This window comes from Micropterus dolomieu, linkage group LG16, assembly GCF_021292245.1.
Source record: "Micropterus dolomieu isolate WLL.071019.BEF.003 ecotype Adirondacks linkage group LG16, ASM2129224v1, whole genome shotgun sequence".
NCBI classification, from domain to species: Eukaryota; Metazoa; Chordata; class Actinopteri; order Centrarchiformes; family Centrarchidae; genus Micropterus; species Micropterus dolomieu.
This window is the reverse complement of record NC_060165.1, coordinates 7,080,382-7,089,115: the sequence shown is the minus strand read 5'-3', so window position 1 is coordinate 7,089,115 and position 8,734 is coordinate 7,080,382. Positions and strand designations below refer to the sequence as shown.

The following is an 8,734-nucleotide window of genomic DNA, read 5'->3' as shown; positions in this document are numbered from 1 at the left end:
TTCCTGCATTGCATGAGCTTATGAATTAAAGATGACTCCTTTCCCCTTTGTTAGTGTGCACCCCTAGTGTTTGAGGTGTTTATGTTTCTGCTGAGTCGTGATGGTTTTGTTCCAGCCGACGGAAGAATGGTAGAGCGCCAAAACCCCTGGGCGAGGGGGTCTTTATGTGGCTGATAGCAGGAGACGTTTTTGTTGAGTTTCTGAAATGTTTGTGGTGATTCCAGTAACAGCTGCGGTCAGCAGATCTGCTGCATGTGCAGCCTCAATAGATCAAGAACGCACCTGTTGATCAGCTGATTAATAAAGGTGTATGGTTAGAGCTGTATTTTTAGTAAGTCTGTCTATATTTAATTCTGGTACTTCAAACTTTAAAGGTGCTTCGTGCAGCATGTCATTCACAGTCTTTACACAAATTTTACATTTGGCTACATAAGGGGGCATCTGCTGGATTCCTTCACAGCAAGAAACTGGAGGCGGGTGTTGTTCTACCATGGTAAATCATTATTGTTTGTCTTTAGCCTAGCCAGGGATGATGAATGGCAGTCAATCCATCACTTTGGTTCAGGCTAAAATTAGCATATGGATTGACATTAAATTTAGTACAGACAGTGTATTAACAACTATTGGATGGATTATCATAAAATTTCTCTTGCTTCTGAGAATCATATGACCCTCAGGATGAATCGTAATATCTGTGGTGATCCCTCAACTTTTCATAGCAGGATCATGAGGTCTAATGTGTCCAATACTATAATACTTAAAAATATAAATACTCCAATTCCCATCAGCTCATGTGTTCAATGCTGTTTAGCAAATGCTAACAAGCTAAATTGGGAGTATGTAAGCATTTAGCACTGCTGAGCCTTGTATTCTACAGGCTTACAGAGCTGCTAGCATTGCAGTAGATATAACTTCCGCATTTTATGGGATGGGAAATTACCGTTGTGCCACTATACGTCTGTATTGATGACACAACATGATAGTAAGGTGAGAGTCTTGTTTTCCTGTATAGTCCTAAGACTTATACTTCTACTGTTGCATACCTATACTTCGAGTTAATGTGCTATTTCAGTAAAACTCTCTCCCCTTCTGGGACAGAAGGACAGGAAGCAACTGGGAACATGGGATATGTGGTCCTAATGTAATGTGGATAAACTACTGCTGTGAGATAGAAACTACTAATCCTCTGAGACTGCACCCTCATCTTAGTTTCTATTTTTGTGCAGCTGCAGCATGCAGATGTATCTTGCTGTGATTGGATGACAATATTTGTACTGCACTTTGGGGTGCAGCCTCTGTGTCTCTGTTCTTGTCTCTTTTCTTTTTACAAAGACATACATTGATAGCAGAGGGTTGCCTTTTGCCATGAATCGATGCCGACACCATTTAACGGCCAAAGAGCAGCTAAAACATAGGCCTATCTACAAACTGAGTTGATTTGGTATTTGGCTATACATATCCAACTTAATGCTGACAAAGGGTTGGACTGCAGTGTACATTAAATGTGGAAATAATGAGTTGCTATCGCAGCATCTGTGAATTTGCTGTTTACCTCCAGAGGGCTGGAAGCTGTACAGCTTCTCATTAAAGTGTAATTAGCTCCAATACAATCCCAGGATTTTTACATTCACTCACTCAGTTATCCATTAATTAATTAAAAGTATCCTTTTAATCCAGCGTCATAATTAGGCTCTGTATGTTCTCATTATTATTCAGACATTCTGACATATGATCGGTTAGATACCCACTGAACTTCTGAAATGAAACATATGATCAAATATTTAAAATATTACCCAAATAACAAATAATACCTTTATGGTATCAGCCTGCAGTTTAAAGAAATTGGCTTTTGACCATACAGAGAATTACTCTTTCAGGCTAGAAAACTCTCAGCAAACTGACTAGAGCTACTCAGTGGGGGCATAATGTCTGCGGACTGTGGGTCAAATGAGTTTAATGATGTTGTCATTACACTCTGTTACGTCAGTGACAGCTGTGGGTTGACTTGTTCTTCTGTGCCTGAGTGCCGTCATCAAATATTTACCTCTGCTGATATCAGCGTGCCAAACATCTCAATCATCTAACTTTTCAGTAATGATTCGTTCATTAATTATTTTGTCAAAAATGTAGTAAATGTTCATGATGGAAAGCAAGTACATCGAGGGAACCGTGACCATTTAAACCATTACAGCAGTATTAGTTGATTTATTGGCCTCAGCAGCAAAAGCCTGTAAAAACAATGTTGATTCATCAAGCAGACATGCAGCAACATTAGCTTTCATTTGGAGCCATGTTTGTGTCCACCTGATGAATGTATACGTTTGATATTTACTCTCCTTTTAGCTCTTGTTTGGTCTCCACCAACTCCTAAGGGACAAATCTGATTTTTAGTGGCTTTGTTCAGTAGCTTGTCACTAACTAGCTGTTTGATGCTAAACAGGTAGCGTACAGTGGTTTTGTTAGAGCATCTTAGCTGAAAATAGGTGTCAGAGATTATTGCAAATTATGAACATCAGAAAGCAGAAAAAGCATCATATGTTCTAATATTTCAGCGTGCACCAAATTTGTATGTGCTACATAATGATCCAGAGAAATGAGACCTATGTGTCGTAAGTATTTTTTCAATGCTTTGACACATACATTTGTGGTCATTTGAAAAGGTTGTCTTGAAGCCACAATTAAACAACATTTTGACAATGTTTTCCTTCCTTAAACCTGTAAAAACTGATTTTTTGGCTACTTTGGGGCAGCACAACAAGCTATTAACATAGCTAGACTCTGTGTTTAACATGAGCAGTTGCTGAAGAAAATAAACAGTCCGAAACTGACAAAAACTTCGATTTCAACTCCAGCAGATCTGATCAGAGAATGATCAGACATTCAAAACCACCTTTTTGATGTCTTCAATGCTCGGTGCTACAAAAACATCGACATAGCCTACATTAAAGTTGATGTGGTGAACATGTTAGCGAACAGTTGCTTATCTAGCCTACATATTCAGCAAAGAAAGAGCAAGGTTAACATGTTAACATGTGTGACATTGTTTTTGTCCACTTGGTAAATGTCCAATATTTACACTCTCAACTTTTGCTTGTCTTCACTAAGTCCTGAGGAAAATATCTGGCTGCTAAATCTAAGTCGCTTTGGATAAAAGCGTCTGCCAAATGAGTAAATGTAAATGTAAATGGGCCGTCATGTTCACTAGCTAGTAGCTAACTGTATCTGTTTATTCATGAGAGGTTAGAGTTGGGTTTAACAGAGGGAACTGCAGAGTTATGCGATAATAGTCTGTGGGTGCCCCTTTTCAAATTGCACGTAGTTATTTGATCCATTACTAATATATAATTTAGTTTTAAACTAAAACATGATCAGCTTATGTTCAGACTCATCATAAACTAAATAGGCTATAGGCTATCTTTCACCGGTGTGGCCCAGCTGTGGCAACTCTGGTTTTAAGTGTGTATCCCATGACAGCCTGAATGAGAAAATACCACCATTTGTCTATAATCAAAAAACTTTATCCTTTAAATGAATTTTTTAGATATAAAATACATATAAGAGGACTTTCAACTACATTTCTGAGTGCAAAGACAAACAAAACAGTCTTTAAATAAATCACAAGAATAAAATTCTTCTGATAGCCTTTTTTCCTGATTCCCTTTTTTATTCCATTTGGCTTTGCTAAGAAACGCTCCCTCAATCAAGCTTCATGGACCGACTGCATAATGAATGCATTACACCCCTCACGTTCCCGGCATGCATTGTGGAAACAGAGAGAGAGAGAGAGAGAGAGAGAGAGAGAGAGATGGGGGGCTTGGCTGGGAGGCTGAGAAGAGGATCGTGGACCTGAGCGCAGAAGAAGAAGCAGCAGCATCAGAAGAAGAAGAAGAAGAAGAAAAAGGGTCAGCATCCGACACTTGCTCATCACTGACAACCGCTCAGGTAAATTATGTGCGCATTTATTTCCAGCATCATTCCCACGTTTTGTTTCCAGTACGTGTCCCCGCGTGTGTGTTTTACTGCTGCGGGCTTCTGCTTTTGGAGAAATCAGCCGCATCACACAATGAAGCTCATCTTTTCCGGGTTTTTTCCCCCCTGTTATTATTTTTGTTCCTCGGATAAGATGCGGAATGACCCGTGAACACAGGCTTTTGCTGCGTCTGACTGGTTAGAGTGGTTTGACAGCTTGGTGATAGGTACTACTCTAGGTCTGTGCAGGGATTCCCTCAGCCATGTCTCTGCAGCCTACGGTCCAGTCACTCCTCTGCTGAGCGTTTCACTAGGGGAGGGAGGCGGGGAAGGTTGGGGTATCCATTTCATGACTGTGACCGTGGACGGTGGATTAGAAAGTCAGTTTACTCGCATTTGCAGGTCAGTCTTTATCACAGTCATTTATCTTATGCATCTCATTTAGAGATGTGAAATGATGCAGAAAAGCCCCCTTTAGCCCTAATTAAGCTTTTTTTCTCTGATCTGCTTTGCCTCAAGATAATGGGCAGTTTTTCATATAGGCCTTTTTACCCATATTTTACAAACTGTACACTCAAATTGAATATTCTAAATTATAACCCTAAAAAAGTCTGTGCCCATGCTATGGGGCAAATACTGTTGTGTTACAGGTCCAGTGTGTAATACTTAGGAGGGTCTATTGACAGAAATGCAGTATGATAGGTGGTGTATAAAGACCTTACATAATGAACCTTAATGTTTTTATTACCTTAGGAGGAGTCACTTCTATCCACATACCTGCAGGTCCCCTAACATGGAAGTCGCAATGTTGCACCACCATGTTTCTATGGTAGCCCAAACAGACAAACTGCTCTACAGTGTGTTTTGTCACTATGTTGAATACATACGAAGAAGAATGGAGAAAAATTAGGAGTAGTAGTAGTAATCATCATCGTTGTCTGGTTTGTTATAAGTAAGAAGAGAAGTGAAATTTAAAATAGAGGAGCACACTTGTTATTTAGCAAAAGAACCAACAGAGCATGTCAGCCATAGCTTCTCCTACGCACTTGGAAAGGGAGGGGTGAGCGGTGACTGTGCTGTTGGTTACAATTCGCAACCCTCACCACTAGATGCCACTAAAACTTACACACTGAACCTTTAATTAAACCCTACAATAGCCCTTTTTGTGGGCCACTAGGGGGCAGTGGAAAAAAGCACAAAATTGACATATCATCTATTAAGTGGATAATGTTAGCAAACAGTTGCCTGTACAGGCCTACACATCAGGTAGGTATGGAGCAACACAAGCATTCATTTGGAGGTGTATTTCTGGCCATCTGGCAAATATAAGTCCAATATTCACTCTCCTTTTAGCTCTGTTTTGCTCTCCACCAATAACTGACTACTTATTTGCTACTTACTTACAGCGGCTAAATGCTCCACTAGCTAGTCGCTAACTTTGCCTATCTGCTGTCTGGTGCTGAGCAGGAAGCGTATACAGTGAGTTTTCAGCGCGTTTTCTCCCAGACAGCTGCCTACTGCCGTGAGTGGTTGTGTGCCATAAAACCAAAACAATTAGCTTAAAGATGCTAAAATGCTCTAAAGAGCTGAGGGGAACTGCAGTCAGGTGATAATTCACTATGTCATAACTTCTTTCATATACTGTACATGTATTCGTGTGAGCTATTGATGATAGCCACTTTGAACAGCTTTCACACAGCTTGCTGCCACAGGTTTTTATAATTTTAGAGCCTACCGTTTTTCTTTTTATCTGTGTGCTACTCTAAGTGGACTTAAAGTGGGCAGTTAGAAAAAGGTGATGTCAGATATTTCTCTTCACCAAGCAGAAATTAGTAGCCTGATATTGGAATCAGAATCTTATTGAGGGGTAATTTGCTTTTGTTGCCAGGATGCTTCCAGTCAAATATGATCAAACCACACCCACAGTCCAGATGGAGCTGAGTTTATACCTAAAGATGCTCTTTTCTGGACTTTAACTTTGATTGTTGCTTATTTAGAAATGGATATTTAATGTTGTAGAGAAAAACTTTCAGGGGATTTGAGGGTTTTGCGTAAACATACAGATTAATTTTTAGCTCAAAAATGACTACCTTCATACAGTGTTAGTATTACAGCATAGCACTGAATATTGATGATAATGACGCCATATTGCCACATAAACACCATGAAATATTTATCAGGCAATCAGGAGGCAGACACAAGTGTTCCCTCCATAATCAGTTATCTATTTTGTCTCCCAGCAGATGCTCTGCAGCATGAAAGGCCGGCTGCAGCCACTAATGATCCCCCTCTTTTTTTTCTGGTGAAATGCAAAATAACAGTGACCTTTTTGTCCTTATTCGGCTGGTTCAGTGCTGCTCGGCGTGCACCAGACTTAATATAGGAAAGTGTCCAGTTTGTGATGGGAGGAGACTTTGATGTAGAAACAAGTTGTAGTAATGTGGGGGCTGGTTTGTTCTGAATGAAGCTTTGAATCAATATGCTGCGGATGCTGTTTATATTGAAATGATTCATCAACAGCCTGTTAGTCATATCTTTGATATGAATGGAATAGAGGGTGTGTTGTATTATGTAGGGTTACGGCTTTGTTTTGAAGTGCTGCAAGCCAACATGTTGTTGTTCAGTATCTTGCGAATTAGAAATCAAAATGATAAAATGGAGCGTTTGTGCATTTTGTTCAGCTTCAGTCCAATAAAACCTCTGGTTATTTGGCCCCTCCCACTGTTGCTTGGCTCAACCAATGAATGCCATAGGGGTCTTACTCAAGCTGACAGAAGTTGTTGCATTTAACCTGAAGGTTTCCTGAGATTGTTTTGAGTGAACCTGTCTAACCTGTCTAAGGGAGAAAGAAAGGTCGGAGGTTGGTTCTACCTCATGCCTCATTGTCTGTGTGCGCGGAAACAAATGTGGCATCTGCTGGGAGAAGTGCGGTGAGGTCACTGCATGGTGACTCCTCGCCTCACCAGCTCATCGCTGCTGCAGACACTCTCACAGCGGGCTGAGACTGTTGTGTCGCCAAGCACATTCTGTCACTGCAGTCATCGAGGTTTACAGTTCAAGGATGACTTCTCATTTCTGCTGGGTGATTCTGCAAGTGCAGGAAGCAGCATGATTTTCAGATTTGGTTTTAAGCTCTGTTGTTTTTAATTCATAAGTGGATCTGTGTGTGGTGAAGTATTGTAATCATATTTATGTCACCCATTATCTTATAATGGCTTATCTGTTTGCACTTGGTCTGTTTGAAAATGCCTGTAAAGTTGGTACAAAATAGAGGCAGTGCAATGAGAACATTTCACCGCATGTTTGCATTTTCAAGCACTGAAATCAACAGCCTGAGCCTAATGGTGTCCTCACAAGCTGGCATTTTACACCTTTTGCATTGGTTGATTGAAATAAGCAGCAGGCTTCCACACAACCTCCCATAACAACTCAACACCATCTCTTCCGTTGACGTCTCGGCACAGCAGAGGTGACAAGATGCAGGAAGGTCAGGATTTTAGCTTTAAATTCTAACTAATAAAAGCCATAAATGAAGTATAAGATATTGTTCTATGAGGATAGGTCCACCGATGAAATGATGGGTGTTGACAGAGCATTTTTATGGATAAAAAGCTTGGTAAAGATGTAGGCGAACTTCAACAATTTCTTTGTTTTGTTGTAATGTGTCCCATACTTCTCTGACCAATTGGTTGGTTTGATTTAAAGATCATTGGCACAAAACGTACTGCAGTTATTTGTAATGATAGTTATTTAAAACTGAAGTGTATTCCACTACTGCATACACTGTAGATAATTGTGGACAATATAAAATATGATTGTGAACACTAAATATCAACTATCAGCTTTTTTTCTAGAGGAATCCTGGCTTATGGAGGTCTCAAAACATACCTTTTACCTGAGAGTAAATTCAGGGTTACTTAGTTGCAGCTGCCACGGTCATAAATAAAATAAGGAGTAGGTTACTTAGCGACTGTAGAAACACTGTAGCTTTGTTACAATCTGAATCCTTTCATTTGCAAAGTTAAATGTAAATATATGTATTCAATGAAGATGCTGGCACCCATGGGGTATGAACAACAGGAAGAAGAAACAGTGCACGACATGCAACAGCCAATACCATGTCCCACACATAGGATTGAATTGGTCTATGCATTATTTGTTTGGGGTGTATGTGTATGTCTATAAATAACGGTATATATTGTTTTATTTTATTTTATATGTGACCATATTTTAATATGGTTAATACGTGTTAATATGGTATAACACTTAATTATAGGTTATGTTGTGCATGTAGCATGAAGGAACTACACATTTTGTTGCAGCCTTGTGCTGTATAATGACAAATAAACAACCTTGTACCTTGTAGTACAGCCAACGTGTGAGGTAAATGCTAGCATCAGCATGCTCATGATGACAATGCTAACATGCTGATGTTAGGCAGTTTGCCATGTTCATCATCTTAGTTTAGCATGTTAGCGTGCTAACATTTGCTAATTAACTGAGGCTGAAAGGAATCTCTTTATTTTTCAACTATTTCACCAAACTTAATACAAATCATCCTGAGGGGGGAAGTGAATGTCTGTGTTCATAGCATAGCAATCCATCCAATAGTTCTTGAGGCAGTTCACTTAGAACCACAAATGTCAACATGCTGGAGGCACTAAAGAAAAAGTCAGGGGAACACCAAAATCAGTAGGATTCATGAATGTACAAAAGCTTATGGACATCCATTCAATAATTAACTCGGACTGGAAGTGGTTAATTT

The 8,734-nt window shown here is 39.7% G+C and overlaps 1 protein-coding gene across 2 annotated transcripts in view; it reads left to right on the top strand.

The window, feature by feature from the left end:
• The first annotated feature begins 3,868 nt into the window (after positions 1-3,868).
• Positions 3,869-8,734, top strand: part of LOC123985178 (synapsin-3-like) — a 112,434-nt gene continuing 107,568 nt past the window's right edge. Inside the window, exon 1 of one of the 2 annotated variants that reach the window (XM_046072599.1) lies at positions 3,869-3,942. The gene's annotated coding sequence lies outside the window, so the exon portion shown is untranslated. Of the gene's footprint in view, positions 3,943-5,117; positions 5,236-8,734 lie in introns of those variants that run through there. The other variant, XM_046072598.1, reaches the window with a different exon arrangement.